This window comes from Myodes glareolus, chromosome 10 (genome assembly GCF_982192425.1).
Source record: "Myodes glareolus chromosome 10, mMyoGla1.1, whole genome shotgun sequence".
NCBI classification, from domain to species: Eukaryota; Metazoa; Chordata; class Mammalia; order Rodentia; family Cricetidae; genus Myodes; species Myodes glareolus.
In genome coordinates this window covers 11,222,929-11,231,983 of record NC_142035.1, presented here as the reverse complement: position 1 = coordinate 11,231,983, position 9,055 = coordinate 11,222,929, and positions in this window count along the sequence as shown.

The following is a 9,055-nucleotide window of genomic DNA, read 5'->3' as shown; positions in this document are numbered from 1 at the left end:
CTCTTGTTTTGTAGGACTGGAGAGGCGGCTCAGGGCCAAGGGCACCTGTCGCTCAAGCAGAGGACCTGAGTTTAGATCCCAGCCCCCACATGGTGGCTCACACGCTGACCAAAAGTAATTTAGGGGAGGGAAGGACTTAATTGGCTTTCATTTCCAAGCACAGTCCATCCTTGAGGGACATCACGGCAGGAACTTGAAACAGAAACCAACGAAGAATGCCCCTTCCTGGCATGCTTTCAGGTTCATGCTCAACTTGGCTTTCTACGGCACCCAGAACCATGTGCCCAGAACCAGCGTATGGTGGGCTGGGCCCTCCTATGTCAATTAACAATTGAGACTTCAGCCCCTCCCCCTCTGGCCCACGGACTTCTCCTCTCAGGTGACTCTGGCTGTGCTGGTTTGCCAGTGACGGATAACTGGAACATCACCCAAAGGGGGAAGGAAAATCCGTTCCAGAGATGTGCCGTGGCACGCCACATGCGCGTACACACACACTAATAAGTAAAAGCTTTTAAATACCCAAGGCCTTCCACCCGGGGCACTGCTGGCCTCCTTCTGCACATCAGCCTGCACACATGGCTTGAGGCACCGTTAGTCGTGAGGTCTCTAATGTCACTTTATTACATCTTTATTGTTTCTCTTTTGGCCATGATATGGGGGATCAAACTCAGGCTCCTTCTTCAAGCAAGTCCTGGGACACTGAACTACAGCCCAACCACTATCCCTGCTTTCCGCACCCCCACCCAGAAGGGTTTCTCTGTATTACAGCTCTGACTGTCCTGGAACTCGCTTTGTAGACCAGGCTGGCCTCAAACTCACCGAGATCTGTATGCGCCACCACCACCCGGCTCCAACCACTGTTTTTAATTATTATTTATAGTACAGTATGACTTTGGGTGGGTTTTTTGTTTGTTTGTTTTTGTTTTTTGGTTGTTTTTTTATTTAAGAGACTGGGTCTCACTGTGCAGCCCTGGCTGGCCTTGAACTCACGGTGACTGTCTTGTCTCTGCACCCGCAGTACCTGATCAGATACTTGCTATCATGCCCAGCTAGTTTAGTACAGTCTGATTTTTCATCTGTGATATCTGTGTTTACTTAATAATCCCTAATTTAGTATTTCAGACCCTTGATGTTTTACTTTCATGAACAAAGCTATACCGAGAGTTCCCGTCCCTGTTGTATGTTGAGTTGAATGCCCCAAATGCCCCACAACATTTCCACAACACTTTAGAACTCCTGGTCTTTGACTGTCATGTGTGAGGTCATTCTGCCCCCAGGGACCCTGTGCTGTCCCTCAGCAGAGAACGGGAGACCTACTTCCGCCCAGTCCCGAGCTTGCCAGTCTCTGCGTGTGCCGATCTGATAGGCGGGAAAATGACATCACTGTAGCTTTTGTTTGCATTTCCTTGGCTACTGTCGAACCAAAACTTGTCTTCGTAGGTTCACTGCCCTTAGTAATTTCTCCTTGGCGACCAGCTGGTTTCATGTTTATCTTGCCTTATTGTATTGCAAGAACTCTTTGTATATTAAGGCTGAGAGCCCTTTCTGAGAGTTCCACACTTCACTAATTGAACTTCCTCCCTCCCTTGCTTGCTTTCGAAGATCGTGCCTGAAGTTCCCTGGAGCGTTTCGCGATGTGCATTGGGAAATCGCTCTGGTAACCAGCCGGCTAACAGCACCCTCAGTTCCGGCCCGGTGCTGTCAGCCTCTGCCCACCGTGTATCATTAACCCCTGCTCTTTTGCTGCCACACAGCAGATGGCTTTCCTGGCTGGGAGCGGGAGTTTCATTTTCACCTTCCTGCTGGCCCGGTGCCCTGAGACTGTTTACATAAGAAACGGTTTGATTATACTCTGCAGCCAATGGCAGCCTTTCTCAGAAGAGTGGGGGGGGGGGCAGGAACATATAATCAAGGCCATTAACTGCACACAAAGCCTTACAGCCCACTCTGGGTTTCCCACCATCCCTAATGACAGTTTTCCAGGGAAAAGTAAAAGCAGGGTTATGGCCTTCTACTAGAAACGTGTTAAGGAGCAGGCTTTTAAAAGGAGTCTGTGGCTTCACCCTAAAACCCCAGCCCTGGAGCTCACCGGCTTTGGGAAAAGTCTTCTCCATACCAGATTCTCTCGTAAAAGCACCACCTTCGAGGTCCACAGAGAGGGCTCAACTTCAGGGACCAGAAGCCCGCACTGAATGTTCCCCTTCTCTGCCAGGGTCCCTTAGTACTGAGGTGTGATGAAACACGTCTTTCCGTTTCTCTTGCTCCCGTTCCAAGATGTTACGGATGCTCTACTGGTTACCAGGCGACCGCTACCGCTGCAGGCACAGCAGACAATATTCCACAGATGTGAGGATGGCTATTTCTTCTCGCGTGTCTCCTCCTATGAGCTATGCTTCCCCCACCCCCACTGAGGAGTCCCGTTATATCACAGGTCTAACTCCCAATCAGTCGTCACTGGGGAACGACACAGTCTCAAACCAGTGTATGCCTATAGCAACTTGTTTGGGGATGAGGGAGAAGAGGGACCACGTCTCTGAGCACACAGGCAGACACCACTTAACAAAACAGATCCCTGCCTAGGTCGTGGGCACGATTTCCAGCAACCACTGGAGGCATTAAGGCCAGATATGGCAAACTCCAGCCACCACCGTCCATACAGAACTCCCTATGGGAGGACCACTGCTGTCGTAGGCCTATGCTTAGTGTATCAGATTCTGAATCCAAGCCTGAGGTTTCTCATGTGGATAGCCCACAGGGACCTCATACTCAACAGTCCTTGAAGATCACACCTATCCCACTTGCTACACTGTTTACCTGGGCCAACAGCTGGTGGCTCTGAACTTTCCTGCTGTCCCCACCCGCTGGGCCTGAATCCCCACCTCCACTGCCACTCTCCCCAGACCTAGGTGATCTCCCGGCTGCCACTTGACCCTGTATGGCCTGTGTCACCCCCTTCTTGCTCCAATCTACTGTCTTGCTCAGGGAAGCTCCTCACATTAGACCCCACAGCTGCAGTCGCTACCTCTCGCCATGGGACTGGTCTGTGTGAGTGTGCTGCTCAGGACGTCTGGCTGAGGACTCTGCCAGGCTCGGGGTGGGAGTTGGGGCTTTTGTTTTGTTGTTGTTGCTTCAATCTTTTTGAAGGGATAAACAGATGCAGGCCATGGATGTGGCTCAGTTGGGAGAGCATTTGCCTGGCGTGCGTTAAGCCCTGGGTCTGATCCTCAGCACCCCATAAACTATGTATGGTGGTGCACTCCTATAATCCCAGGAGAATCAGAAGTTTGGGGTCAGCGTGACTACACAGCCAGTGAAGGCCAACTTGGGCAAGAAAGGAAAGGGAGACTGGGGAATCTGTGCATTGCTCTGTAGTCTGAACAATCTTTCCAAGAAACAAATCTTGCCGTTGTATTCTCCTGCCTACAGTCTGCAAGGCTTCTTTGGCCCTCAAGGCAAAGTCCAGGGGCTTAAGTGGTTTTCCCCGGCCACTGGAGGGAAAGCCCGGCCACTGGAGGGATGGCCACCCATCCTGCCACAGCTCACCTATCCTTGCTCGCTACACTCAGTGCCCCCATCCCCCTTGGATACCCCAGAGCCTCTTGTTCTATCTGTTCCCGCACTTAGCTATGCTCTGTGCCTCTCCTGGAGACCCAGCTTCTGTCCATCTGTCTGCTCTGCCGGTTCTACTCACAGCTTCCACAGAGGTCCATTCATCTGACCTGCAGGGCCGCAACGCAGTGGGGACTACCTGCACCCCCTGACAGGGTGCCCCAGGGACTCCCTCAGAGACAGGGCAGAGTCCTAGAGAGCCCCCAGCTGCCTAGCCCCAGCAAAAGGACTTACTACCCTGCCTAGGATTATATAGCTTGGACCCGGAAGGAGGCGCCACTGCTCTGCTGAGGGCACTGAACTGGGTTCTCTGCTGGGTCCCCTGCCCTGTCACTCCCGCTCTGGTCTCCATCTGGAAATCTCTTTTCTATCCCTAAAAGCCCACAGCCCAACCCAGGTGTCTCCCATCCTGGGTGCGGCTCAGCTGCTGTGCTGGGGATGCGTCGGACTCTCCAGCTCATTCCTCCCTAGGCTCTTCACCCAGAGGGTCGCAATGAGACAACAGGGCTTGCCTGTCTCTCCTCCCCCTGGATTCAGAGGCCAGCATGGACAGGAGAGACAGGGTCGCAGGACGGATCCTTCCCTGCATTGGCCACACCCACCCTTCCCCGTAACCCCTGACTCACTGCCCAGTCAGAATCATCATTCCCACTTCACAGCTGGAAAAATCGAGGCTCAGAGAGATGAGGCCATTCTAAGCTCATGCTAAGAGTTGTGTTGAGTGGGGGGGGGTTTGGATTCGAGGCTAGCTTTCAGAACGAGGGAAATACTAGACAGCAAGGAAAAGGAATGATCTTGAACTTGACCATAGAAACCTGGGTGTCCATATCTGTCAATCAGAGCTCCTCAGTCTGGGTGACTCTGTCCCCTAGGGTGTGTTTACAGCTGTCCACAGACATCTGTGGCCATGGTGATGAGGGAAGGGACTGCTCCTAGGCCTAGCACAGAGAGACCTCTGGGTGCCCACAGTCCCATGAAGTGAGGGGATTGACTCCAATGGCTGATTACGAGATAGAAAGTTAGGCTTCGATGAAGCTGAGGTTTTGGATTTCTGTTGAAATTAGAGAAGGGCAATAAAGCCAGAAAAGGAAACAAATAACTCAGGGAACACAGTGGCTGCATCATTTTAAAAGTCCCGTGAGAGATCAAAGCCACACATAGCCAGGGAAGAAAAGGGTTTATTATGATGGGAGGTGGGGGGAGGCTTGCTCCAGGATGCAAAGGTGCTGGGGCTCCCATAAGAGGCGACACTCACTTAGCAGCAAAGCGCCAGGCTGTGGAGGGAGCTGTGCGAGAGGCTCCGTGGGCTGTGATGCCAACAGTCAAGATTCTGGTGGGGCAGGGCAATATAACTGTCCTGTTGACAGGGGCCGGGGAGGAAAGGCTAGCACAGCCCAGCGCAGTCCACTGTGACGTGAGGTAAGTTGACCTAGTGACGTGGCCAGGCTCCAGATGCCTGTCATGGGGTGAAGACTAAAGGCCAGCTGCAGAACCAGGTGATGTGGGATGAGCCCCAAACAGACACCAGTGTATAGTCCACTGTCCCTCCCTCAGCACGGGACCCTGATGTTGAAGCCACCACCTTCCCAGCATCCCCTAACCTTGAGGAGGATATTATGCGAGGCAGTCAGTAAGATGAGAGCAGAAAGCCCCCAGGTGGGGCTCTGCAGAAGTCCCCTGTCCCTGCTGAGGATGTCACCCTGAACACTAGTCTTGTTCAGCAATCCTTCCAGGAGAGGGGCACATACCAAGCAGGGAAGTGGTCCTCCAGGCGAGCTTGGAAGTGGCACAACCAAGTGTCTCATTGGTGACAGCCCTGAGCATGTCCACCAGCTGGGACCTGTCCTCACACATACATAGGCCTCTCAGACCTGAGAGTGATGAGCGCATGTTTGTACAAGCCTCTGGGGACCGGTCCTTTTTCCATGTAGCCAAACACTGTCTCTGCCATGTGGTAAACACAAGCTCCTATGTCTCTGGCCCTCCAGAGCAGAGTTGCATCCAAGTATTGGCTATCCAGCTAAAGGCTTTTTCAAAAGAGGTTTTTTTTGTTGATATATTTGTTATTTTTGCATTTGTGTAAGGTGTGCATATATGTGTGCCTGTTGGAGTCTGTGAGCGACACCTGAATGCAGGTGTCCCTGGAGGCCAGAAGAGGGTGCTGGGTCCCCTGGAGCTGGAGTTACAGAAGGCGGTGATGTTAGTGAGTGCTGGGAACCGAATTTAGGTTGTGGGAGAGCAATACATGCTTTAACGGCTTAGCTAGCTCCTCAGCCACACGGGTAAGTACTTTTGGAAATACAGTAGAAAGCTGGGCATGCTGGTGTACAGTTTTTACCCCGGGATTCAGGAGGCAGAGACAAGCAGATCTCTGTGAGTTCAAGACCAGACCCTAGGGTTACATAGTGAAACCCTGAAGAAAGGGGGAGGGAAGGAGGGAGGGAGGGAGGGAGGGAGGGAGAGAGAGAGAGAGAGAGAGAGAGAAAGAGAGAGAGAGAGAGAGAGAATAGGAATTACACAATCCACTTCCCAGGCAGCACCCTCCCTAACACAACATTCTCAATTCACGCACTGACGAGTCCCTGTCCCTTCTGACCCAAGTCCACATGCCAGAGGGTACCCAGAAGATACCCTAACCAGAGGTGAAAGAGCTTCAGCAGTAGATTGGGAGGGAAGGCTCCACCTCCCAGAAGAGAAGCCTTGAGCCGGGAAGGGAGGCTGTGGTCAGTGCAGTTGACCTCATGAAGCAGCCTCGGTCCCTGTCCCTGTCCTCCAGCACGAACATGAGATGCCCCCCCCCCCGGGAGATGGCCTGGCCACTGTCCCTGTTGTCTGTTTTCTTCCCAGAAGTGGAAGGCCGGCTCCATTTATCTCCAGGCCAAAGTCCCCCCTACCTCCCCAGGGAAGAGGAGGGATGTCACCTGTCATCATGGGGCTGGTGAGTCACCTCCTGCTGGCTGGGGGCCACAGCCTGCCTGACCAATACCTCCTACCTCCTGGCTCCGGAGCGGGGGGTGGGGTGGGGTAGATATGAGAACCTTACCCTGAAGATGGACAGGGACACCTACCATTCCCAGGGTGCTGGCCTGCACCCAGGCCACAGGGAAGGAGGATTTTGGCTTTCATGTCCTTACCTAGTGACTTAAGATACTTACTATGGCCCCTTCTTCAGCTCCCATCACACATTTGACACACATATTCTGCTCTCTCTGACCAGGAATAGGCCACTGGGTGTGCCATGAGGGGTGTGGGAGGCCACCTTTCTTCAGGAGAATGGCAGGACCAGCTGAAAGCCAACACGAGAGTGAGGCTGCCTGCCTGTATTCTCTGTGTGGTATTTCGGGAGTGACTTGGGGAGGGGACAAGCCTTGGAGGCCCTGGAAATGTAAAGGGGACTCCAGATAGCCTCTGGGTGCAGCCCCAAGGGTGAAGCCTGGCTGGCCTGGAGAAGGGTGGTGGTTGCTCAGGGAGAGGTCTATGCAGAGGGCTGGCTTGTGCAAAGGCCACACGAGCAGGGCAGCATAGTGCAGCAAATTCTCCCTCTTTGATCCTACAGGCGAGAAAGTGAACACTCAGAATGACTAAGTGACTGATCCAAGTCACCCAGCTTGTGCACAGTATCCCCACCCCCATCTGAGGGCTGATGCAGAGTCCTGCTCTTGGCCTTGGCCTGTTGATGGTGCCGGATCCTGTAGTCACCAGGCCAGGGTGGAGTGGGAGAGGAGAGGGTCCCGAGTGGGCAGTGGTCGAGGGCAGCTGAAGCTGCTGCCGTGCAAGAACATTGGGCTAAGCTGTGCTTTGGCCTCTCCTGATGAGGCAGCTTGTCCCCTGTGTGCCTCGGTTTCCCCAGTTGTGGAAGGAGATGATACCAGGTGATTAGAGGCCTGAACTGATCAGTCTGTGGAAAGTCCTAGGGACTCAGTATGTGCCTACTAGGTGCAGGCTGAAGCTCTTGCGTGGTTGCTCCGAGTTGAGGGCCTGCCTGTGTGAGCATTGTCCCTGGGGTCCTGGGGTCCCTTGGCTACTGTGTCTATGGGTCTCTCATTCAGCTGCCCTGGGCTGACAGTTCCTCAGCCCATGTGGGGATAGTGTCCCTGATCAAAAGTCCTAAAGTGACCACAGTGGTGGTCGTGATGGATCCCAGCAGGTCCTCAGTGAGCCAGGGAGCCATTGTAGTCCAGAGCTCAGAATCCAGGGGAAAATAAGGGAGAAGTATGAGGCCCCTTTACTTGTGTGTTACATGTGGCCCCCAGCAGGGGACAAAGGGCTTGAGGGTGTGCCAAAGAATCTCCCAGGCCTGTGGAGTTGACAGTGGGATTTCTGACGATGCTGCCTTGACCTGTGCTTATGTGGTCAGCTGGGACTGGCTGGGGGTGCCACCTCAGGACACCTCCCCGCTTGGCTCTCAGTGAGAATTCATCAGAACAAACTTACATTTGCTTTATTCATTAAGTTCGGCTTTAGTTTTTTTTTTTGTTTTGTTATTTCTGACAGGTCTCACACTATAGCCCAGGCTAGCCCAGAACTCTCCTAATCCTCCTGATTTGGGATTACAGACCTGAGCCATCATGCCCTGCTTTTCCTCTTTTCTTAAAAAGCAAAAAGCTTGGGCTGGAGAGATGGCTCGGTGTTTAAGAGCACTTGTTGCCCTTGCAGAGGGCCTGGGTTCCAGTCCCAGCACCCACAAAGTGGCTCACAACCACCTGTAACTCTAGTTCCTGGGGATCCAGTGCTTCTTCTGGTCTCTGAACACTGCATGCATGTGATACACAGACATACATGCAAACAAAACACCCAGACGCCGGAAATAAAATTAAACAAAATCTAGTCTGGCGGTGGTGGCACACAACTTTAATCCCAGCACTCGGGAAGTGGAGGCAGGTGGTCTCTGAGTTCAAGGCCAGTTTGTTCTACACAGTGAGTTCCAGGACACCCAGGAATACACAGAGAAACCCTATCTCGGGAAGAGAAAGAGAGAGAGAGAGAGAGAGAGAGAGAGAGAGAGAGAGAGAGAGAGAGAGGAGAAGAGGAGAGGAGAGAGAAAAAAAATAAACAAAATCTAAAAAAAAAAAATTAAAGCAAAAGTCTTTAATTGGTGTCACACAGGCCCCTGTCCACCTGCCTCAGTGTCTTTCTGCCTTGGCATCTAAAGCCCAAGGAATATTGGGACAAACCCCAGTCAGGGTTGGAAATGGCTGCCCTTCCTTGCCAGCTGTCCCAGTGTCACCAGGCCTCAGTCTTCTGTCCAGTGGGGCTGATGCAAGGCTGCTCTGGTGTCCCCTGAGCAACACAAATGGAACTAGAGGGCTGTGGATACCGAGACTCACAGTACACGACAAACGAACCCCCGTGCAAATACCAGGAGACAAGCCCGCACAGAGGGCAGGCTGAGGGCAGGAGTTCTGGGCCATGGGGACTCTGACCCAATCTCAGTTGTCACACGGGA